The sequence below is a fragment of the Lemur catta genome, chromosome X, assembly GCF_020740605.2.
Source record: "Lemur catta isolate mLemCat1 chromosome X, mLemCat1.pri, whole genome shotgun sequence".
Lineage (NCBI taxonomy): Eukaryota > Metazoa > Chordata > Mammalia > Primates > Lemuridae > Lemur > Lemur catta.
In genome coordinates, this window is record NC_059155.1 from 155,429 (window position 1) to 179,350 (window position 23,922).

General features: G+C 41.7%; 1 long non-coding RNA gene across 7 annotated transcripts in view; it reads right to left on the reverse strand.

Annotated features, from left to right (window-relative positions):
- The window catches only part of LOC123628847, a 48,674-nt gene that overhangs the window by 9,543 nt on the left and 15,209 nt on the right, over positions 1-23,922 (reverse strand). For 5 of the 7 annotated variants that reach the window (XR_006731775.1, XR_006731779.1, XR_006731776.1 and 2 more), the window contains exons 3-5: positions 23,530-23,621; positions 22,985-23,058; positions 20,900-20,974 (exon numbers count right to left, since the gene is read on the reverse strand). This is a non-coding gene — a long non-coding RNA (uncharacterized LOC123628847). The remainder of the gene's footprint in view (positions 1-20,899; positions 20,975-22,984; positions 23,059-23,529; positions 23,622-23,922) is intronic. The other 2 variants (XR_006731777.1, XR_006731778.1) reach the window with 2 other exon arrangements.

Consider the following 23,922-nt stretch of genomic DNA (forward strand, 5'->3'; position numbering starts at 1 on the left):
GCCTAAGAGCCATACAGCATGCTCCACACTTCCATGGCTTCCCCTCGGGTCTCTATGCTACTGTCACACATGTTACTTACACATGTTATACACCCCAATTTCATTATTGTTATTTTTTTTTAAACAGTCAATTATCTTTAAAAGATGTTTTAAAAAGAACAAAAGTCACATACTACCCATTTGGTTACCATGGCCAGATCTCTAAACATAATCTCATCTGGTATCATTTTTCTCCTGCCTAAAGTCTGTCTAACATTTCTTGCATTTTAAGAGTCTGTTGCTGATTGATTGATTCTTTCAGTTTTTGTGTATCTTAAAAAGTACTTCACTTTAAACCTATTTTTCTTGTGATACAATTTGCCACTGTAACCATTTGTAAGTGTAGTTCACTGGCATTAAGTAAATTCACAATGCTGTACAACCATCATTATATATTTCCAATTTTCTCATCATACCAACCGGAAGATCTGTAAACATTAGGCAATAACTCCCATTTCCGCCTTCCTCAGCCCCGGGTAACCTCTAACATACTTTGTCTCTATGAATCTGCCTATGCTAGATATTTCACAGAAGTGGAATCATATGGTATTTGTCCTTTTCTGGGTAGAGGGATTCTGGTTTTTATGGCTGGCTTCAGGGAGGGATTGGTACAATAGGCAGGCAGACAAAGAAAGGTCAGAACGTTTTTGCTCCTGAAGCCTTCCTTTTAAGCTAAGTTTTCTGAATCCCGTATCAACATAAGATCATTTGAGTGTAAACTGAGAAAGAGGAAAAAAAAATAAACTCTCAGCGCCAGTCCTCAGCACCTCAAATAATAACAAAGTAGTAGCATGCTTTTTCCGTGAGGATCAAGATTAAGCTATCTGGAAAACAATCCAAATGGTCTCAGAACAATTTTTTTTTTGGGGGGGGTGTACACTTGAGTACACACGATATTTATAAAGAGTAAGACTGTTTTAAGATCCTCTGGATAGTAATCTTCATTGACTTTTCATCTTAAAATAAATTACTACACAAAAATTAATTCAGAAACTTTTTACCCAGGCACAAACTTTGTTACAGCCACGTAACGTACACATAACCGGCTCGCTTGTAAAGACTGGGACAAAAATGGACGAGACCATGGGAAAACTGAAGCTTTCAATTTAAGCTCTTCTAACCACAACTTCTAGGACAACTCTGAGTCCCTGACAGTCCCGTTAACATTACATGACAGTGCGTTTAGAAACACCTTCTGTATACCTCCCTATAGACACTGAAAACGTGGACTCTATCTGCCGTTAGGGTTAAAACACCAAAACCGATATATTTTCATACACCTTTGATGAATAACTGGCATCGGGATCACCACGCAGCCTTTCCATTGTAAATGCCATAAACAATGAGTTATCTGGACATCAGCAGAAAAACTTAGCAGGGTTTAGAGTAGCCACAAAAGGAGAGAGAGAAATAGCTCCAGACACTTCAACTCTACAGCGCGGTAGGTCGACCGCTTCAGCTCTGAATTTTCCTGGATGTAACTTGCCCTTTCGTAAAAACTTATGCACAAGCATTAGCTGTAACCAGCTGGAGCCCTAGCAGCACCTGGCATGCCTTCCACTCTTTTCATTTCCAGAACTACTTGCAAAGTAGAGGCACCACACACAAACTGTGGTGCCCCATGGGGGTCATTCTCCCTTGTCTTTCCTCCATTTTAAAGGATGTCCCATTTCTTTCTTTAAAAGCAGCAACCGAACTGTAACACGGGGTTTGGTGTCATGGATCAGAGTGTGCTGCTTGTGGGTGGGGCTCCTCAAGGTCTCACCACTGAGTCGCTCCCACCCTCTCAGGTGTCTCAGGTTTCTCTCTCCGAGATCTAGTACCTCCGAGAGGGCTCCAAATGCTGAGTGATCAGCTCCTATATGCGTTTCCTGGACGAGCCTTCTTTAAATTAATGTGTGTGGGCGTTCCCTGTGGGGCCACTCCCACCTCGGGGAATTGCCCCAGGCAACTCCCACCAGGGACCCCGGTCGCCCGGGGCTGCCAAGGCTGGGAGGAGTGAGGTTGCCCCTTCTCTTCGGAGCTGAGGAACTCAGTCTCTCATTTATCTACTAACAAGACAGTTCAGTTTCCTCTTTCAAAAATGCACAGCAAAGCCAATTGAGATTAATTTTAGGATAAAAAGACAAGGGAAAAGACCCTTTAGGATGCACCTCCAAATCTAAGTTAGGATCCCAAACAACAATTCCTAGGAAAAGAACCAGCTTAGAGTAAACCAAGACCATCGACCAAAAACGGCGCTCGGGACGACCTACCAGTCCCACCAGAGAAGCTCGGAGTCGGAGGGCCCAAAGGGGCCGTGCCCGTACCCGGCACCGAGGTCGGGCTGCTGCTTCAGTGGTCCTGAGTCTTCCCCGAGCCCCACGCCTGGGCCTCAATCTCGTCAACGGAAAAGAAGCCGAACTCCGTAACGTAATATGAAAGAGATTTAATCTGAGCCAAATTTGAGGCTCATGACCCCGAGCCACACCCAAGACGCCTTGAGCAAGTGGACTCGCTGTGGCTGGTATGTTATACTTTGGTTTTGTACATTTCAAGGAGACACGGGTCACAGTTAAAGTCATAAATCAATACGTGGGAGGCACAGATTGCTTTGGCCTGAAGAGGTGGGCCATCTCGAAGTGGGCGGGGCCTCGCAGGTTATAGGCAGCGGCGGTGGTGTCTGGGGGAGTGAGCCTCAAAATTTTATTTTACTTCACAAGTCCCCCCCTTTTAGCCAAGATATGTCAGAGAGATGGCATCTAGGGCCAAACTTCTGTGACCTTTAACTTTTATATCCACTTAATTTTTAATGACCACTGACATATTGAAGTTTAGTTTCAAAGACCAGTGAATTAGACAAAACCATCTTTTCACAAAATACTTATATCTTATGATGTTTTCATTAAAAAATTTGGTATGGAATTATTTTTCTTTCATCTACAAGGTTTTTTCCTTGTTTTTTTGTTTTTTTGTTTTTTTTTCAGACAGAGTATCGCTCTATTGTCTGGCTAGAGTGCGTACCATGGCGTCAGCCTAGCTCACAGCAACCTCAAACTCCTGGCCTTAAGCAATCCTACTGCCTTAGCCTCCCGAGGAGCTGGGACTACAGGCATGCACCACCATGCCCGGCTAATTTTTTCTACATATCTCTTTAGTTGGCCAGATAATTTCTTTCTATTTTTAGTAGAGACAGGGCCTCGCTCTTGCTCAGGCTGGTCTCGAACTCCTGACCTCGAGCGATCCACTCGCCTCGGACTCCCAGAGTGCTAGGATTACAGGCGTGAGCCACCACTCCCGGCGTCATCTACAAGTTTTAATTACATACATACACAGATGATCACGTCAACTCTTAGTAAAACCTAGGCAGACAAGGCAAAGTCAGAACATTTTTGCTCCTGAAGCCTTCGTTTTAAGTTTTCTGAATGCCACATCAACATAAGATCACCTGGGTGTAGACTGAGAGAGAGAGACAGAGAGAGAGGGGAAAAAAAAAAAAACTCTTAGCGCCAGTCCTCAGTACCTCAAACAACGATACAAAATAGTAGCATGCTTCTTCCATGAGAATCAAGATTAAGCTGAATGAAAAACAATCTAAATGGTCTCAGAAAAAAATTTTTTGGGGGGGGGCTGTACAGTTGAGTACACGCAGTATTTATAAAGGGTAAGACTGTTTTGAGAATCTCTGGATTGTAATCTTGATTCACTTTTCATCTTAAAATAAATTACTACACAAAAATTAATAATTTAGAAACTTTTTACCCAGGCAGAAACTTTGTTACAGCCACGTCACGTACACATAACTGGCTCGCTTGTAAAGAGCGGGACAAAAATGAAGGAGACCAAGGGAAAACTGAAGCTTTCAATTTAAGCTCTTCTAACCACAACTTCTAGGACAACTCTGAGTCCCTGACGGTCCAGTTAACATTACATGATAGTGCGTTTAGAAACACCTTCTGTGTACTTCTCTATAGACACTGAATCCGTGGAGGTAAACTCTATCTGTCCTTAGCGTTAAAAGACCAAAACTGAAATATTTTCATACATTTTTGACCAATAACTGGCATCAGGTCTCCAGGGAGCCTTTCAATTGTAAATGTCGTAAACAATGAGTTACCTGGACATCAGCAGAAACAGTTAGCAGGGTTTAGAGTACCAGAAAAGAAGAGAGAGAAACACCTCCAGACACTTCAACTCCATAGGCGCTAGGTCGACCGTTTCAGCTCTGAATTTTCCTGGATGTCATTTGCCGTTTCGTAAAAACTTGTGCACAAGCATTAGCTGTAACCAGCTGGAGCCCTAGCAGCACCTGGCATGCCTTCAAATCTTTTCATTTCCAGAACTACTTGCAAGTAGAGGCACCACACACCAACTGCGGTGCCCCATGGGGGTCATTCTCCCTTGTCTTTCCTCCATTTTAAAGGATGTCCCATTTTTTCTTTAAAAGAAGCAACCAAACTGTAACACGGGGTTTGGTGTCGTGGATCAGAGTGTGCTGCTTGTGGGTGGGGCTCCTCAAGGTCTCGCCGCTGAGTCGCTCCCACCCTCTGAGGTGTCTCAGGTTTCTCTCTCGGAGGTCTAGTACCTCCGAGAGGGCTCCAAACGCCGAATGATCAGCTCTTATACGCGTTTCCTGGAGGAGCCTTCTTTAAATTAACCTGTGTGAGTGGGTTCCCTATGGGGCCACTCACGCCTCGGGGAATCACCCCAGGCAACTCCCACCCGGGACTTCGGTCGCCCGGGTCTCCCAAGGCTGGGAGGAGTGAGGTTGCCCCTTCTCTTCGGAGCTGAGGAACTCAGTCTCTCATTTATCTACCAAGACAGTTCAGTTTCCTCTTTCAAAAATGCACAGCAAAGCCAATTGAGATTCATTTTAGGATAAAAAGACAAGGGAAAAGACCCTTTAGGATGCACCTCCAAATCAAAGTTAGGATCCCAAACAACAATTCCTAGGAAAACAACCAGCTCAGAGTAAACCAAGACCATCAACCAAAAACGGCACTTGGGACGACCGACCAGTTTCACCAATGGAGAAGCTCATAGATGGAGGGTCCAAAGGGGCCGTGCCGGTACCTAGCGCTCAGTTCGGGCTGCTCCTTTGGTGGTCCTGAGTCTTCCACGCCTGGGCCTCAATCTCATCAGTGGAAAAGGAACTGAACTCCGTAACATAATTTCAAAGAGATTTAATCTGAGCCAAATTTGAGGCTCATGACCCCGAGCCACGCCCAAGAAGGCTTGAGCAAGTGGACTTGCTGTGGCTGCTATGTTATAGTTTGGTTTTGTACATTTCAGGGAGACACGGGTCATAGGTAAAGTCATAAATCAATATGTGAGAGGCACAAAGTGCTTTGGCCCGAAGAGCTGGGCCATCTCGAAGGGGGCGGGGGCTCACAGGTTACAGGTGGCGGCAGCGGTGTGTGTGTCAGGTGGGTGAGCCTCAAAATTTTATTTTAGTTCACAAGTCCCCCCTTTTTGCCAAGATATGTCAGAGAGATGGCATCTATGGCCAAACTTTTATGACCTTTAACTTTTATATCCACTTAATTTTTAATGACCACTGACATATTGAAGTTTAGTTTCAAAGATCGGTGAATTAGACAAAATCATCTTTTCACAAAATACTTATATCTTATGATATTTTCATTAAAAAATTTGGTATGGAATTATTTTCCTTTCATCTACAATTTTAATTACATAGGAAGTTAAAGTAACTTGGAAGTGTTAGTCGCCCATTTTACTGGCATTCCTAAATACAAAGGTAACAAGGTATAAGCCTTAAACTTATGTTTAAGAACCAATGTTGTAGTATTTTACCTTATAAACGATCCAAACATTTTATGATTATCTCTTTTACTTTAAGATTTTCAATGATAGGAAAATTTTATTCATTTGTATTTACCTACTTTATCTAATCTATTCATTTACCTTAGCAGTTTATTTAGATTTCAGCTATTCGTTTAAGTTACTTTTGTGGTTGCCATTTTTGTACCCTGTAAATTACATCTATAACAGGGAACAGGGATTAAAATATAGTTTAAGTTATTGGCTTTTCAATCTTAAACTCATAAATCTTACCGAGAAAAGCAAGTAAGTGCTTCAGTAAGTCTTAGTAAACAAATATGACATCATTATTAAATGTTATAAACGTAGTAGACGTTTTAGAACATCCCATTAGTTCGTTAGATCCTTCCAAAACGTGACATCCCAAAACAGAATTTATTGACATCACAGGGATCAAAGTGTCTCTGGTCCCCAAAGTCTGGAAGCAAAGGCCCCCAAAAGGTCCCCGTGAAGACCTGTTCAGAATTTACTGCCATGAAGGTTACTAGGAGAAAGGATTAAAACTTAGGCCTGGACACCTTCAGAACAAACACTCAAAGGTGCAGGGGAAACCGTCCATTATTTATGTTTAAAGCATGGCCAGTGCAGTAGAAATGACTGGCCCAAAAGGGGGTGCGCTCATTCTAACAGGCAGAGTGGCAGAACCAGCAAGGCTCTTACATTTAGATTCTGCTTGGCCTCTCTCCAGTGTGCCTTCCTCCCTTCTGGGCTGCAGGGCGACAAGGCCCTTTCTGGCACGGGGTTTTACGGTAAAACAAAGTAAGAACAAAGCAGGTCAGATAATTACTTCATGGCCATTTTACGTAGACTAACTTGGGTTTTGAGGCTAGCTTTCAGAAAAAAATGGGGTTCTGGGCTGTACGACCTGCCTTGGGTAGAGGGATTCTGATATTTATGGCCGGCTTCGGGGAGGGATTGGTCCAAGAGACAGGCAGACTAGGCAAAGTCAGAACATTTTTGCTCCTGAAGCCTTCGTTTTAAGTTAAGTTTTCTGAATCCCATATCAACAAAAGATCACCTGAGTGTAGACTGAGAGAGAGACAGAGTGAGAGGAAAAAAAAAAATTCTCAGCGCTAGTCCTCAGCACCTCAAACAATGATATAAATTAGTAGCATGCTTTTTCCGTGAGGATCAAGATTAAGCTGTCTGGAAAACAATCTAAATGATCTCAGAACAATTTTTTTTGGTGCGGAGGGGCTGTACACTTGAGTACACACAGCATTTATAAAGCGTAAGACTGTTTTGAGATTGTCTGGCTTGTAATCTTCATTAACTTTTCATCTTAAAATAAACTACTACACAAAAATGAATAATCTAGAAACTTTTTACCCAGGCACAAACTTTGTTAAACCCACGTAACGTACACATAACTGGCTCGCTTGTAAAGAGCGGGACAAAAATGGACGAGACCAAGAGAAAACTGAAGCTTTCAATTTAAGCTCTTCTAACCACAACTTCTAGGACAACTCTGAGTTCCTGACGGTCCAGTTAACATTACGTGACAGTGCGTTTAGAAACACCTTCTGTGTTCCTCTCTATAGACACTGAATCCATGGAGGTAAACTCTATCTGCCATTTGGGTTAAAACACCAAAATGGAAATATTTACATACACCTTTGACCAATAACTGGCATCAGGATCTCCAGGCAGCCTTTCCATTGTAAATGCCGTAAACAATCAGTTACCTGGACATCAATAGAAACAGTTAGCCGGGTTTAGAGTAGCCAGAAAGGAAGAGAGAGAAATAGCTCAAGACACTTCAACTCTATAGCACGGTAGGTCGACCGTTTCAACACTGAATTTTCCTGGATGTAATTTGCCCTTTCCTAAAAACTTGTGCACAAGCATTAGCTGTAACCAGCTGGCGCCCTAGCAACACCTGGCATGCCTTCGAATCTTTTCATTTCCGGAACTACTTGCAAGTAGAGGCACCACACACCAACTGCGGTGCCCCATGGGGGTCATTCTCCCTTGTCTTTCCTCGATTTTAAAGGATGTCCCATTTTTTCTTTCAAAGAAGCAACCGAACTGTAACACGGGGTTTGGTGTCGTGGATCAGAGTGTGCTGCTTGTGGGTGGGGCTCCTCAAGGTCTCACCACTGAGTCGCTCCCACACTCTCAGGTGTCTCAGGTTTCTCTCTCGGAGGTCTAGTACCTCTGAGAGGGCTCCAAACGCCGAGTGATCAGCTCTTATACGCGTTTCCTGGAGGAGCCTTCTTTTAATTATCATGTGTGGGGGTTCCCTATGGGGCCACTCGCGCCTCGGGGAATCGCCCCAGGCAACTCCCACCCGGAACCCCGGTCGCCCGGGGCTGCCAAGGCTGGGAGGAGTGAGGTTGCCCCTTCTCTTCGGAGCTGAGGAACTCAGTCTCTCATTCATCTACCAACAAGACAGTTCAGTTTCCTCTTTGAAAAATGCACAGCAAAGCCAATTGAGATTCATTTTAGGATAAAAAGACAAGGGAAAAGACCCTTTAGGATGCACCTCCAAATCAAAGTTAGGATCCCAAACAACAATTTCTAGGAAAACAACCAGCTCAGAGTAAAACAGGACCGTCCACGAAAAATGGCGCTCGGGATGACCCAGCAGTCCCACTGGAGGAGAAGCTCAGAGTCGGAGGGCCCAAAGGGGCTGTGCCGGAACCGGGCGCCGAGTTCGGGCTGCTCCTTGGGTGGTCCTGAGTCTTCCCGGAGCCCCACGCCCGGGCATCAACCTCTTCAACGGAAAAGAAACCGAACTCCGTAACATAATTTCAAAGAGATTTAATCTGAGCCAAATTTGAGGCTCATGACCCCGAGCCACGCCCAAGAAGCCTTGAGCAAGTGGACTTGCTGTGGCTGCTATGTTATAGTTTGGTTTTGTACATTTCAGGGAGACACGGGTCACAGGTAAAGTACTAAATCAATACGTGGAAGGCACACAGTGGTTTGGCCCAAAGAGGTGGGCCAGCTCAAAGGGGGCGGGGGCTCACAGGTTACAGGTGGCGGCAGCGGTGTGTGTGTCAGGTGGGTGAGCCTCAAAATTTTATTTTAGTTCACAAGTCCCCCCTTTTTGCCAAGATATGTCAGAGAGATGGCATCTATGGCCAAACTTTTATGACCTTTAACTTTTATATCCACTTAATTTTTAATGACCACTGACATATTGAAGTTTAGTTTCAAAGATCGGTGAATTAGACAAAATCATCTTTTCACAAAATACTTATATCTTATGATATTTTCATTAAAAAATTTGGTATGGAATTATTTTCCTTTCATCTACAAGTTTTAATGACATACATATAGAGATGATCACGTCAACTCTTAGAAAAAGGTACGAAGTTAAAGTAACTTTGAAGTGTTAGTCGCCCATTTTACTGGCATTCCTAAATACAAAGGTAACAAGGTATAAGCCTTAAACTTATGTTTAAGAACCAATGTTGTAGTATTTTACCTTATAAACGATCCAAACATTTTATGATTATCTCTTTTAGCTTAACATAATGACTTCAAGATTTTCAATGATAGGAAAATTTTATTCATTTGTATTTACCTACTTTATCTTATCTATTCATTTACCTTAGCAGTTTACTTAGATTCCAGCTATTCGTTTAAGTTACTATTCTGTTTGCCAATTTTGTACCCTGCAAATTAGATCTGTAACACAGAACAGGGATTAAAATATAGTTTAAGTTATTGGCTTTTCAATCTTAAACTCGTAAATCTTACCGAGAAAAGCAAGTAAGTGCTTCAGTAAGACTTAGTAAACAAATATGACATCACTTTTAAATGTTATAAATGTAGTAGATGTTTCAGAACATACCATCAGTTCGTTAAAACCTTCCAAAACGTCACGTCCCAAAACAGAATTTATTGACATCACAGGGATCAAAGTGTCTGAGGCCCCCAAAGTCTGGGAGCAAAGGCCCCCAAAAGGTCACTGTGAAGACCTGTTGAGAATTTACTGCCGTGAAGGTTACTAGGAGAAAGGATTAAAACTTATGCATGCACACCTTCAGAACGAAAACTCAAAGGTGCAGGGGGAAACTGTCCATTATTTATGTTTAAAGCATGGCCAGTGCAGTAGAAATGACTGGCCCAAAAGGGGGTGCGCTCATTCTAACAGGCAGAGTGGCAGAACCAGCAAGGCTCTTACATTTAGATTCTGCTTGGCCTCTCTCCACTGTGCCTTCCTCCCTTCTGGGCTGCAGGGTGGCAAGGCCCTTTCTTGCACGGGGTTTAACGGTAAAACAAAGTAAGAACCAAGCAGGTTAGATAATTACTTCATGGCCATTTTACATAGACTAAGTTTGGGTTTTGAGGCTAGCTTTCAGAAAGAAAGGGGTTCTGGGCTGTACGACCTGCCTTGGGTAGAGGGATTCTGGTTTTTCTGGCCAGCTTCAGGGAGGGATTGGTACAAGAGGCAGGCAGACAAGGCAAGGTCAGAACATTTTTGCTCCTGAACCCTTCGTTTTAAGTTAAGTTTTCTGAATCCCACATCAACAAAAGATCACCTGAGTGTAGACTCAGAAAGAGAGTGAGAGAGGGAGACAGAGAGAGAGGAAAAAAAAAAAAAACTCTCAGCGCCAGTCCTCAGCACCTCAAACAATGATACAAGTAGTACCATGCTTTTTCCATGAGGATGAAGATTAAGCTGTCTGGAAAGCAATCTAAATAGTCTCAGGACAATTTTTTTTTTGAGGGGGGTGTACACTTGAGTACACGAAATACTTATAATGAGTAAGACTGTTTTGACGTTCTCTGGATTGCCATCATCATTCACTATTCTTCTTAAAATAAATTACTACACAAAAATTAATAACTTAGAAACTTTTTCCCCAGGCACCAACTTTGTTACAGCTACATAATGTACACATAACCGGATCGCTTGTAAAGAGTGGGACAAAAATGTATGAGACCAAGGGAAAACTGAAGCTTTCCATTTAAGTTCTTCTAACCACAACTTCTAGGAAAAGTCTGAGTCACTGACAGTCACAGTGCGTTTAGAAACACCTTCTGTGTACCTCTCTCTAGACACTGAATCCGTGGAGGTAAACTCTATCAATCTGCCGTTAGAGTTAAAAGACCAAAACCAAAATATTTACATACACCTTTGACCAATAACTGCCATCAGGATCTCCAGGTAGCCTTTCCATTGTAAATGCCTTAAAAAATGACTTATCTGGACATCAACAGAAAAAGTTAGCAGGGTTTAGTGTAGCCAGAAAAGAAAAGAAATAGCTCAAGACACTTCAACTCTATAGCACGGTAGGTCGACCGTTTCAGCTCTGAATAATCCTGGATGTAATTTGCCCTTTCTTAAAAACCTGTGCACAAGCGTTAGCTGTAACCAGCTGGAGCCCTAGCAACACCTGGCACGCCTTCCACTCTTTTCATCTCCAGAACTACTTGCAAGTAGAGGTACCACACACCAACTGCGGTGCCCCATAGGGGTCATTCTCCATTATCTTTCCTCCATTTTAAAGGATGTCCCTTGTTTTCTTTAAAAGAAGCAACCGAACTGTAACACGGGGTTTGGTGTCGTGGATCAGAGTGTGCTGCTTGTGGGTGGCGCTCCTCAAGGTCTCGCCGCTGAGTCGCTCCCACCCTCTTAGGTGTCTCAGGTTTCTCTCTCAGAGGCCTAGTACCTCCGAGAGGGCTCCAAACGCCGAGTGATCAGCTCTTATATGCGTTTCCTGGACGAGCCTTCTTTAAATTAACGTGTGGGGGGGTTCCCTATGGGGCCACTCGCGCCTCGGGGAATCGCCCCAGGCAACTCCCACCAGGGACCCCGGTCGCCCGGGGCTGCCAAGGCTGGGAGGAGAGAGGTTGCCCCTTCTCTTCGGAGCTGAGGAACTCAGTCTCTCATTTATCTACCAACAAGACACTTCAGTTTCCTCTTTGAAAAATGCACAGCAAAGCCAATTGAGATTAATTTTAGGATAAAAAGACAAGGGAGAAGACTCTTTAGGATGCACCTCCAAATCTAAGTTAGGATCCCAAACAATTATTCCTAGGAAAAGAACCCGCTCAGAGTAAACCAAGACCATCTACCAAAAATGGTGCTCGGGACGACCCACCAGTCCCACCACAGGAGAAGCTCGGAGTCGGAGGGCCCCAAGGGGCTGTGCCAATACCCGGCGCCGAGTTCGGGCTGCTCCTTCGGTGGTCCTGAGTCTTCCCTGAGCCCCACGCCCAAGCGTCAATCTCCTCAATGGAAAAGAAACCGAACTCCGTAACATAATTTGAAAGAGATTTAATCTGAGCCAAATTTGAGGCTCATGACCCCGACCCACGCCCAAGAGGCCTTGAGCAAGTGGACTCGCTGTGGCTGGTATGTTATACTTTGGTTTTGTACATTTCAGGGAGACAGGGGTCATAGGTAAAGTCATAAATCAATACGTGGGAGGCACACATCGGTTTGGCCCGAAGAGGTGGGCCATCTCGAAGCGGGCGGGGGCTCACAGATTATAGGCGGTGGCAATGGTGTGTGTGTGGGGGGAGGTGAGCCTCAAAATTTTATTTTAGTTCACAGGGCCTCCCTTTTGGCCAAGATATGTCAGAGAGACAGCATCAATGGCCAAACTTTTATGACCTTTAATTTTTATATCCACTTAATTTTTAATGGACATTGACATATTGAAGTTTAGTTTCAAAGACCAGTGAATTAGACAAAATCATCTTTTCACAAAATACTTATATCTTATGATACTTTCATTAAAAAATTTGGTATGGAATTATTTTCCTTTCATCTACAAGTTTTAGTTACATACATATACAGACGATCACGTCAACTCTTAGAAAAACCTAGGAAGTTAAAGTAACTTTGAAGTGTTAGTAGCCCATTTTATTGGCATTCCTAAATACAAAGATAACAAGGTATAAGCTTTAAACTTACATTTAAGAACCAATATTGTACTATTTTACCTTATAAACGATCCAAACATTTTATGATTATCTCTTTTAACTTAATGTATTGACTTTAAGATTTTCAATTATACGAATATTTTATTCATTTGTATTTACCTACTTTATCTTATCTATTCATTTACCTTAGCAGTTTACTTAAGTTACTTTTCTGTTTGCCATTTTTGTACCCTGTAAATTGGATCTGTAACAGGGAACAGGGATTAAAATATAGTTTAAGTTATTGGCTTTTCAATCAATCTTAAACTCGTTTAAGTCTTACCGAGAAAAGCAAGTAAGTCCTTCAGTAAGACTTAGTAAACAAATATGACATCACTTTTAAATGTTATAAACGTAGTAGACGTTTTAGAACATGGCATTAGTTCGTTAGATCCTTCCAAAACGTCACATCCCCAAACAATGTATTGACATCACACGGATCAAAGTGTCTCTGGTCCCCAAAGTCTGGGAGCAAAGGCCCCCAAAAGGTCCCCGTGAAGACCTGTTGAGAATTTACTGCCGTGAAGGTTACTAGGAGAAAGGATTAAAACTTACGCATGGACACATTCAGAATGAACACTCAAAGGTGCAGGGGAAACTGTCCATTATTTATCTTTAGAGCATGGACAGTGCAGTAGAAATGACTGGCCCAAAAGAAGGTGCGCTCACTCTAACAGGCCGAGTAGCAGAACCCGCAAGGCTTTTACATTCAGATTCTGCTTGGCCTCTCTCCAGTGTTCCTTCCTGCCTTCTGGGCTGTGGGCAGCAAGGCCCTTTCTGGCATGGGGTTTTACAGTAAAACAAAGTAATAACAAAGCAGGACAGATAATTACTTCATGGCTATTTTACATAGACTAAGTTTGGGTTTTAAGGCTAGCTTTCAGAAAAAAATGGGGTTCTGGGCTGTACGACCTGCCTTGGGTAGAGGCATTCTGGTTTTTATGGCCGGATTCAGGGAGGGATTGGTATAAGAGGCAGGCAGACAAGGCAAGGTCAGAACGTTTTTGCTTCTGAAGCCTCCGTTTTAAGTTTTCTGAATCCCATATCAACATAAGATCACCTGAGTGTAGACTGAGAGAGAGAGAGAGAGAGAGGGGAAAAAAAAAAAAAAAAACCACTCTCAGAGCCAGTCCTCAGCACCTCAAACAATGATACAAAGTAGTACCATATTTTTTCCGTGAGGATCAAGATTAAGCTGTATGGAAAACAATCTAAATGGTCTCAGAACAAATTTTTTCGGAGGGGGGCTGTACACTTGAGTACACACGATATTTATAAAGAGTAAGACTGTTTTGAGATCCTCTGGATTGTAATCATCATTCACTTTTCATGTTAAAATAAATTACTACACAAAAATTAATAATTCAGAAACTTTTTCCCCAGGCACAAACTTTGTTACAGACACATAATGTACACATAACCCGCTCGCTTGTAAAGAGTGGGACAAAAATGCACAAGACCAAGGGAAAACTGAAGCTTTCAATTTAAGCTCTTCTAACCACAACTTCTAGGACAACCCTGAGTCCCTGACAGTCCGGTTAACATTACATGACAGTGCATTTAGAAACACCTTCTGTGTACCTCTCTATAGACACTGAATCCGTGGAGGTAAACTCTTTCTGCCGTTAGGGTTAAAAGACCAAAACCGAAATATTTTCATACAGCTTTGACCAATAACTGGCATCAGTTATTGGACCAATAACTGGTAGCCTTTCAATTGTAAATGCCCTAAACAGTGAGTTATCTGGACATCCACAGAAAAAGTTAGCAGGGTTTAGTGTAGCCAGAAAACAAGATAGACAAATATCTCGAGATACTTCAACTCTATAGCGCGGTAGGTCGACCGTTTCAGCTCTGAATAATCCTGGATGTAATTTGCCCTTTCCTAAAAACTTGTGCACAAGCATTAGCTGTAACCAGCTGGACCCCTAGCAACACCTGGCATGCCGCCTTCCACTCTTTTCATCTCCAGAACTACTTGCAAGTAGAGGTACCACACACCAACTGCTGTGCCCCATGGGGGTCATTCTCCCCTGTCTTTCCTTGATTTTAAAGGATGTCCCATTTTTTCCTTCAAAGAAGCAACCGAACTGTAACACGGGGTTTGGTGTCCTGGATCGGAGTGTGCTGCTTGTGGGTGGGGCTCCTCAAGGTCTCACCACTGAGTCGCTCCCACCCTCTTAGGTGTCTCAGGTTTCTCTCTCAGAGGCCTAGTACCTCCGAGAGGGCTCCAAACGCCGAGTGATCAGCTCTTATATGCGTTTCCTGGACGAGCCTTCTTTAAATTAACGTGTGGGGGGGTTCCCTATGGGGCCACTCGCGCCTCGGGGAATCGCCCCAGGCAACTCCCACCCGGGACCCCGGTCGCCCGGGGCTGCCAAGGCTGGGAGGAGAGAGGTTGCCCCTTCTCTTCGGAGCTGAGGAACTCAGTCTCTCATTTATCTACCAACAAGACAGTTCAGTTTCCTCTTTGAAAAATGCACAGCAAAGCCAATTGAGATTCATTTTAGCATAAAAAGACAAGGGAGAAAACCCTTTAGGATGCACCTCCAAATCTAAGTTAGGATCCCAAACAACAATTCCTAGGAAAAGAACCAGCTCAGAGTAAACCAAGACCATCGACCAAAAACGGTGCTCGGGACGACCCACCAGTCCCACCAGAGGAGAAGCTCGGAGTCGGAGGGCCCAAAGGGGCCGTGCCAGTACCCAGCGCCCAGTTCCGGCTGCTCCTTCGGTGGTCCTGAGTCTTCTCCGAGCCCCACGCCCGGGATTCAATCTCCTCAACGGAAAAGAAACTGAACTCTGTATCATAATTTGAAAGAGATTTAATCTGAGCCAAATTTGAGGCTCATGACCTCGATCCACGCCCAAGTGGCCTATAGGGAAAGTCATAAATCAATACGTGGGAGGCATACATCCCTTTGGCCTGAAGACTTGGGCCATCTGCAAGCGGGGGCTTGAAGGTTATAGGCAGCGGTGGCAGGGGTGGGGGGGTGAGCCTCAAAATTTTATTTTAGTTCACAAGGCCCCCGTTTTGGCCAAGATATGTCAGAGATACGGCATCTATGGCCAAACTTTTATGACCTTTAACTTCTATATCCACTTAATTTCTAATGACTATTGACATATTGAAGTTTAGTTTCAAAGACCAGTGAATTAGACAAAACCATCTTTTCACAAAATACTTATGACATTTTCATTAAAAAACTTGGTATGGAATTATTTTCATCTACAAGTTTTAATCACAGCCATATACAGATGATCACGTCAACTCTTAGAAAAACCTAGGAAGTTAAAGTAACTTTGAAGTGTTAGTCGCCCATTTTATTGGCATTCCTAAATACACAGATTACAAGGTATAAGCTTTAAACTTATGTTTAAGAATCAGTGTTGTAGTATTTTACGTTATAATCGATCCAAACATTTTATGATTATCTCTTTTAACATAATGAATTTAAGATTTTCAATTGTAGGAAAATTTTATTCATTTGTATTTACCTACTTTATCTTATCTATTCATTTACCTTAGCACTTTACTTGGATTCCAGCTATTATTTTTAGTTACTTTTCTGTTTGTCACTTTTGTACCCTCTAAATTAGATCTGTAACACGGAACAGGGATTAAAATATAGTTTAAATTACTGGCTTTTCAATCTTAAACTCGTAAATCTTACCGAGAAAAGCAAGTAAGTACTTCAGTGACACTTAGTAGACAAATATGACATCACTTTCAAACGTTATAAACCTAGTAGACGTTTTACAACATGCCATTAGTTCGTTAAAACCTTCCAAAATGTCACGTCCCAAAACAGAATTTATTGACATCATAGGGATCAAAGTGTCTTTGGCCCCCAAAGTCTGGGAGCAAAGGCCCCCAAAAGGTCCCCATGAAGACCTGTTGAGAATTTACTGCCGTGAAAGTTACTAGGAGAAAGGATTAAAACTTATGCATGGACACCTTCAGAACGAACACTCAAAGGTGCAGGGGAAACTGTCCATTATTTATGTTTAAAGCATGGCCAGTGCAGTAGAAATGACTGGCCCAAAGGGGGTGCGCTCATTCTAACAGGCAGAGTGGCAGAACCAGCAAGGCTTTTACATTTAGATTCTGCTTGGCCTCTCTCCAGTGTGCCTTCCTCCCTTCTGGGCTGCAGGGCAGCAAGGCCCTTTCTGGCACAGGGTTTTACGGTAAAACAAAGTAAGAACAAAGCAGGTCAGATAATTACTTCATGGCCATTTTACATAGACTAAGTTTGGGTTTTAAGGCTAGCTTTCAGAAAAACAGGGGTTCTGGGCTGTATGACCTGCCTTGGGTAGAGGGATTCTGGTTTTATGGCCAGCTTCAGGGAGGGGTTGGTACAAGAGGCAGGCAGAGGAGGCAAGGTCAGAACATTTTTGCTCCTGAAGCCTTCATTTACGTTTTCTGAATCCCACATCAACATAAGATCACGGGAGTGCAGACTGAGAGAGAGAGAGACAGAGAGAAAGAGGAAAAAAAAAAAAACGAACTCTCAGGCCAGTCCTCAGGACCTCAATGATACAAAGATGTAGCATGCTTTTTCCGTGAGGATCAAGATTAAGCTGTCTGGAAAACAATCTAAATGGTCTCAGAACAATTTTTCGGGGGAGGGGGGGCTGTACACTTGAGTACACACAATATTTATAAGGAGTAAGACTGTTTTGAGATTCTCTAGATTGTAATCTCCAATCACTTTTCATCTTAAAATAAATTACTACACAAAAATTAATAATTTACAAACGTTTTCCCCAGACACAAACTTTATCACAGCCACATAATGTACACATAACCTGCTCGCTTGTAAAGTGTGGGACAAAAATGGACGAGACCAAGGGAAAACCTAAGCTGTCAACTTAAGCTCTTCTAACCACAACTTCTAGGACAACTCTGAGTCCCTAACAGTCCAGTTAACATTACATGACACTGCATTTAGAAACACCTTCTGTGTACCTCTCTCTAGACACTGAATCAGTGGAGGTAAACTCTATCTGCCATTAGGGTTAAAAGACCAAAACCGAAATATTTTCATACACCTTTGACCAATAACTGGCATCAGGATCTCCAGGTAGCCTTTCCATTGTAAATGCCGTAAACAGTGAGTTATCTGGACATCCACAGAAAAAGTTAGCAGGGTTTAGAGTGGCCAGAAAAGAAGAGAGAGAAATAGCTCAAGACACTTCAACTCTATATAGCGCGGTAGGTCGACCGTTTTGGCTCTGAATTTTCCTGGATGTAATTTGCCCTTTCTTAAAAACCTGTGCACAAGCATTACCTGTAACCAGCTGGAGCCTTAGCAACACCTGGCACGCCTTCCACTCTTTTCATTTCCGGAACTACTTGCAAGTAGAGGCACCACACACCAACTGCGGTGCCCCATGGGGGTCATTCTCCCTTGTCTTTCCTCGATTTTGAAGGATGTCCCATTTTTTCCTTCAAAGAAGCAACCGAACTGTAACACGGGGTTTGGTGTCGTGGATCAGAGTGTGCTGCTTGTGGGTGGGGCTCCTCAAGGTCTCACCACTGAGTCGCTCCCACCCTCTCAGGTGTCTCAGGTTTCTCTCTCGAAGGTCTAGTACCTCCCGAGAGGGCTCCAAACGCCGAGTGATCAGCTCTTATATGCGTTTCCTGGAAGAGCCTTCTTTTAATTAACGTGTGTCTGGGGGGGGTTCCCTATGGGGCCACTCGCGCCTCGGGGAATTTCCCCAGGCAACTCCCACCCGGGACCCTGGTTGCCCAGGGCTGCCAAGGCTGGGAGGAGTGAGGTTGCCCCTTGTCTTCGGAGCTGAGGAACTCAGTCTCTCATTTATCTACCAACAAGACAGTTCAGTTTCCTCTTTGAAAAATGCACAGCAAAGCCAATTGAGATTAATTTTAGGATAAAAAGACAAGGGAGAAGACCCTTTAGGATGCACCTCCAAATCTAAGTTAGGATCCCAAACAACAATTCCTAGGAAAAGAACGAGCTCAGAGTAAACCCAGACCATCGACCAAAAACGGCACTCAGGACGACCCACCAGTCCCACCAAAGGAGAAGCTCGGAGTCGGAGGGCCCAAAGGGGCCATGCCCGTACCCGGCGCCGAGTTCAGGCTTATCCTTCGGTGTTCCTCAATCAAATTAATATGTCAAACTGAAAATACTGTAGAGTCAGAATTAAGTAAAACAAAGCCAAATGGGGGCAGAAAAGTGTCATGTGCAGAAAGGAGGAAGAGAATGAACACACAGAGATGCAGAGGCAAGAAACCATATTAACTGCTACATGAGAAGGGAGAGGAGAAGCCACAGTTCCCAAACCTTCTGTTTAGGTCCCCATGTAACCTAATTCTACTTTGTTTCCTTCCTTCCTACTGTGGAAGGAAGCAAACAAAAAATTCACCCTACATATGAAAGGTCACTGAGATGAGAGGAAAGGAGTTTCCAGAAAGAAATGACTAATTTAAAGAGGCCAAGGAGTCAAGAAGGCAGATGGGGAAAGACCAACGAAAAGGTCACCAGTGACAACGGAAAGAGCAGTTCAAGTGAAATTGTAAAAACTGAAGACAGATTATTAGGACAAAGGAGAGAAGCAACCAAAGAAATTGAGACATTGGATATAAATCACTTTATTGAGAAGTCTGGCAATAAGAGCACAAGACAGATAAGGATAGTAACGTCAAAGGAATGCGAAGTCAAGTGAAAATCCTGTCGGGATAAAGAAGGGCTATGCCTGACTGAGAGTAGAGACAAAGGTCTGTGAATGGAAATGGTAATGGTAATGGTATAGAAAAGGAACGTCCTAACTCCAGGAATTAGGAAAGGATTGGAAAACAGACCGAGTTGAAAGAGATCCCTTTATCTTATTAAGGGAAAAATTTAGATTCATTTATTCAACGAATATTTTTCTTTCATCCATTTATTAAAAAGGGATTTGTGCTGATCTATAAATTCAAAGTAACTCCAGTAAAAATCCAAGTAGGATTTTTGTTGTAGATAGACAAGTTGAATTATAAAATTTATATAGCAAGACAAAACAGACTAGAACAGCCACAATTTTAAAAAATAATAAAGTTAGAGGACCCATTCCACCTGATTTCAAGAGTTACTATAAAGCTACAGTAATCAAGGCCATGTACTATGGGTGGAAAAATAGATAAAAAGTTAAATGGAACTGTCACAGTCTAGAAATAGATCCACACAAATGGGGCAACTGATTTTTGGCCAAGGTGCAAAGGTAATTCAATGGACATTAGACAGTCTTCTCAACAAATGACACTGGCACAATTCTATATGCAAAATAGAAACAAATACAAAGAATCAAAACCAGTGCAATTCAACCTGAAACAATATATAAAAATTAACTCAAAACCTTTGTGACCTTGAATTATGCTAAGAGCTCTTAGCTACAACACTAAAAAGTTATAAAAGCAAAATTGATAGTTTATACTTTACAAAAATTAAAACCCCTGCTAAGAAAGACACTGTTAAGATGAAAAGACAAGGCACAAGTTGAGAAGAATTATTTGCAAATCACATATATATCTGATAAAAAATTCAAAAGTCAGTAAGAGAATAACTGAATAAAAATGAGGAATACTTGAACAGGAATGAAATACTTACACACACAACAGCATGGATCAATGTCAAATGCATTAAGCTAAGTAAAAGAAGCCAGACTACTGGGGATACATAGTATGGTTTCATTTACATGACATTCTGAAATAGGTAAAATTTTAAGAACAGGAAATATATCAGAGCATGACAGAATTTTCTGGAATGATGAAACTGTTCTGTATCTTGATTATGGTGGAGGTTACTTGCCCGTATGCCTTCATCTAAAGTCATGGACACCAAAATGTGCATTTTACTACATATACATTGAAAAGAAAGGTCTGTGGATGCCTACGGGATCGCAGGCATTTTGCTGAGAAGTGGAAAGAGCGAACAAAGCAAACTTCCATCATTTTCCACATCGTGTTTAAAACCTCAGTGAGGTAAAGATGAGGGCATAAAAAAATAAAATGACTGCATTTTATGGTTTCAACAATTATGAGATAACGTTAGCTATAAAAAGTGATGAAAGTATAATAATTAGTCACTTATAGAGTAGCACTATTCAAGAATAAAGAATAAAAAAAAGACTGTAAAGCAGCAGTCCCCACCTTTTTGGCATCATTCCTTTCACAGCCATCTTTACATCACTGTTTTCTTTTTTTTGGAAAGCAAGAGATGCATGTCTAAAATACAAAAGCAGAAAACCAAAAGATTTTTCATTAACGACTTTAAATTACCTCAAACTTAATTTTGTAACCACTGGCTCAAATATAGTTTTCACAATAAAAAATGCTCTTATAAAGGATGATATACTAAGCCGGGCATGGTGGCTCACGCCTGTAATCCTAGCACTCTGGGAGGCCCAGGCGGGTGGATCGCTCGAGGTCAGGAGTTCGAGACCAGCCTGAGCAAGAGTGAGACCCCGTCTCTACCAAAAATAGAAAGAAATGATTTGGACAGCTAAAAATCTATATAGAAAAAATTAGCCGGGCGTGGTGGTGCATGCCTGTAGTCCCAGCTACTCGGGAGGCTGAGGCAGTAGGATCAGCTTAAGCCCAGGAGTTTGAGGTTGCTGTGAGCTAGGCTGACGCCACGGCACTCCCTCTAGCCCGGGCAACAAAGCGAGACTCTGTCTCAAAAAATAAAAAATAAAAATAAATAAATAAATAAATGGTTGATATACTTAGCTTGAAATCAGGAAGAATGTTTATTTAGGATAACTAAAGACAAACCAAATTGAAGATGAGAAATAAAAGATAGTAAGCATTTCTCATGAATTATCTCCTATTAATTTTATATTAAAATTTAATGTAAAACATTTGCAAAGCTGATATATGATAAAGTTGCAGAGATTAGCAATCTGGGGACCACTTATACTAAAAAAATTAAAATTAACTCCTATGTTCAAACATAACCTCCAGATGACTCAAAGGCCTGCAATGTGAAAGTCAAAATTTAAAACATTTACCAGAATATTTAAGAGAATATCTCTATGGCCTTGTTGTGGGGAAATATGTAGACCAAAAAAAAAAAAAGAGTTGGAACATCTAATCAGAATTTTAGCCATGTAACTGAGACAGTCGGGCAAGAGCTATTCCTACAAAAGCACAGACCTAGACAGTGGCACGATACGTACCAAATCTGAAAAGTGGCTGTTTTCAAATGATGGGACTATGGATAATTTTTTATAACCTCCTTGTATTTTTGCATTTAATTGTATTTTCTAAATTTCCACACAGTATGTATAATACTTAAGAAAAAAAAAACCCACAGTTTGTTTTAAGGATTCAACAAGATACTGAAAGAATCTTTCACATCAGGTAATACTACTAGAATTATACTACTACTTTACTATAATGAAATGTATTAATACCACATTAATGAGTAAAATTTAAAAAGCACATACTCTTAGGTGACTCCATTAAATAAAATTAAACACCTATTTTTTAACAAATTTCAGCCCCAACTACAAACAGGATTCTCTTAATTGATAAAGACTTTCATATCTGAAATGAACAGCCAGCACTTTTTATCAGAAGACAGTAAAGGTATTTCCATCACCATTGTGATTTGAATGATCTGAGAATGTCACAAAATAGAAAGTAGCAACATATATATTGGAAGAGATTATATATAGATGATGTAGCCATCTACCTAAAAAGTATAAAAGTGTCATCTAAAAATCAATTAAAATTAGAAATAATAGAATACAATTTTCTGCGCATCTACTATGTGCCAGGCTTTACTCCTAGTGCTTTCCATACTTAACTCATAGTTTCACAACAACGCTATGACAGTACTATTAACCTCACTTTATAGACAAAGAGGAGGCTGAGGTACAAAAAGGTTAAGTAAATTGCCCAAACTTATTCATGAAGTTGCTAACAGACCTGGGAATTGAGCCAAAGTTATCTATTTCTGGAGCCCATTCTCCTTAACTAAGGCACTCTAATAACAAGCTACAAAGTATAATCAAAGAAAGATCTGATTAAGAACAGCACAAACTAATGACTGCAGCTATTTGTCTATAATGACTGCAACTATTTGTCTACGTGTCCCCCTATACTAGCCTGGGACACTCCTGTGGGAATGGCCTTTGACTTTATCACCACTGTGGCTGATGTCTGCTACAGAACCTCTAGTGAACAGCAGGCACACAGCAATGCACATTTGACTGAATTTGGGAAACACACCTGTAATTAGTAGAAGAATCATAAATTGAAATTTCAGAAACTTGGTATTTCTGCAAATGAGACCTTCAATCAGCCTAAAAAAAGAGAAATAACTTTGTGAAAAGTAGAAACACAACAAATAATCATAATATGAACAATTAACAAATTTATTTATTTATTTATTTATTTTTTTTTTTTGAGACAGAGTCTCACTTTGTTGCCCGGGCTAGAGTGAGTGCCGTGGCATCAGCCTAGCTCACAGCAACCTCAGACTCCTGGGCTTAAGCGATCCTACTGCCTCAGCCTCCCGAGTAGCTGGGACTACAGGCATGAGCCACCATGCCCGGCTAATTTTTTTGTATATATATTTTTAGTTGGCCAGATAATTTCTTTCTATTTTTAGTAGAGACGGGGTCTCACTCTTGCTCAGGCTGGTCTCGAACTCCTGACCTCGAGCGATCCACCCGCCTCGGCCTCCCAGAGCTAGGATTACAGGCGTGAGCCACCGCGCCCGGCCACAATTAACAAATTTAAAAATGAAGTTCAAAAAAGAAATCTTGGCATACCTCAGATACTGAAGGACAGAGACCACCAATATGTACCAAATAACCTTTATCTCTTCGTAAGGGTTCAGCATTCATTTCTGCTTGTAGAAAAACTCAATATACCACAGAAATGATCATTATTGTATTGACATGTTTAAGAGAAAATGAAAAATTGCTAAATATTTCATGATTTCTTTTTACTATCACAAAGCTTATTATAAAGTTATCAGCAAATATCAGCAAGACCAGACTAAAGACCAAAAGCCTGGAGTACAGTGCTAAGATTTCTGGGCCTTAACCATATCTTAAAAAATAAATGGGTTGGATTAGTTAATATTAAGTCTCTCATAGCTCAAATAAATAAATTACATCTAAATGGAGTAATCTGTTACAGCTGTCCCTTGGTATCCCTGG